At 36.0% G+C, this 1,584-nt stretch overlaps 1 long non-coding RNA gene across 1 annotated transcript; it reads left to right on the forward strand.

Moving 5' to 3' along the window:
- Nucleotides 1–678: 678 nt before the first annotated feature.
- On the forward strand, nucleotides 679–1,327 carry LOC109943117 (uncharacterized). The gene is made up of 2 exons (XR_002265773.2): nucleotides 679–898; nucleotides 983–1,327. It is a non-coding gene; the product is annotated as an uncharacterized lncRNA (long non-coding RNA).
- The last annotated feature ends 257 nt before the right edge of the window (nucleotides 1,328–1,584 follow it).

Here is a 1,584-nt window from a genome sequence, read left to right on the forward strand (position 1 = left end):
TGAATGGAAAACATTAGTATACCAGACAGAAAATAGATTAATCACTTTACTCAACAACTTGTCATGTTAATAGCTACTTTGGCAGATGGAATAGCTATAAATTATTTTGAGCCTAAGGCTTAATGGTGATCTGAATAGGTTGAAAAACAGGATTGAATAGCGAAGGTTACGAACATATGTCCTTAGGCGTGTGAAGAAATTGAGTGTTATGATAACAGTAGTACGGGACATGCATACACGGAAAGGAAGATACTGAATTCCCAAATAAATGATTGTAAGAATAGGCATTATACTGATCAGTAGAGGTAACAACACATGAGAGATCTTGATTCAGAAAAGCTTGCTGCAGGGTGCACTCGGTCAAATGAATGCAAGTATGGGTGTTCATGCAACATTCAATACAGTTATACAGTGCAATTGAACAGTTATTATTCAGTGTTTACCACTGTTAAGGACTCAAGGTGGACATTAAGGTTGGATGAACAATTATTTAAACATACTTCAAGCATCCATAACTTTCTCTATTCTTTATGAAAGGTGAGGATTAGGTGACCATGGTTCAATATTGTAAACATAGTCAGAGGTTGATGTATTGCAGAAGGGCATTTGTGATTCTACACATCTCTAGTATTGCAATTGTGATTTTACCCCTCGTTTTTTAACTTTGTGATTTTCATGACAATATCCTTTTCCTTCTGCAGATAAGCTCAGAGTTGATCTCATGAATATTTCTGAGTACTCTTAGTTGAAAAATACTTTCCCAAGACAAGGAGTACTTTACTGAACTTGCGATTGATGTTGTCTTGAGGCTTAAGGTGTACAAATGGTTTAATGAAAGTTGGTTATCATTTACATTGAACTATGATATCTTCATCTATAAAATTTTACTCTTCAAAAAGTATGCTTCATACTTCATAGCTACTCAAACATGTTATTATTCGATGATGTTAGTGTTGACTGGTTTCTATCTGAATGGTGGTAGGGTAGCACCCACTTGGAATATATTGAAATTCTGAAGATACATGGAGAATCTCTTAAGGATTCATTTTTGGACGAAGGGTACGTATTTATAGAAAAAATACCACTATATTCTTTTGACCACACAGCACTGGGTTGCATACAAATTCTCTCACCTAGCACCAAATTCTCCTTTCTGTCAATCAGTCCAACCTAAGAGCCCAATGCAATCAATTTCTGTTTTTATCAACACCCTAACCAATTAGAATTAGCACTACATTTTCTAAAAGATCAATTGCTCATTTACTAGCTAAATAAAGTAGGAATTAGCACTACATTTTCCTATTTGTTTCCATTGCTCTGAGCATTTGGGTTTTGTTTCCCTTCATATTCATGTGCAGTGATTTGAAGAACAACACCTCCTGTTTCTCAATAAGGTAATCTGCCACATTGCTGATTAAGAGAGCAATGATCGCCATTCCTATGAATACAAAAGTGCAAGCAATTAGCTTTGTCGTGTCACTGTTTGGGAAAAGATCCCCATAGCCAACCGAGGTCATTGTGACAATAACGAAGTACAAGGCGCCAAACACTCTATCAGTTGTCTTCCCAGAAAACTGATCCATG

This window comes from Zea mays, chromosome 10, assembly GCF_902167145.1.
Source record: "Zea mays cultivar B73 chromosome 10, Zm-B73-REFERENCE-NAM-5.0, whole genome shotgun sequence".
NCBI lineage: Eukaryota > Viridiplantae > Streptophyta > Magnoliopsida > Poales > Poaceae > Zea > Zea mays.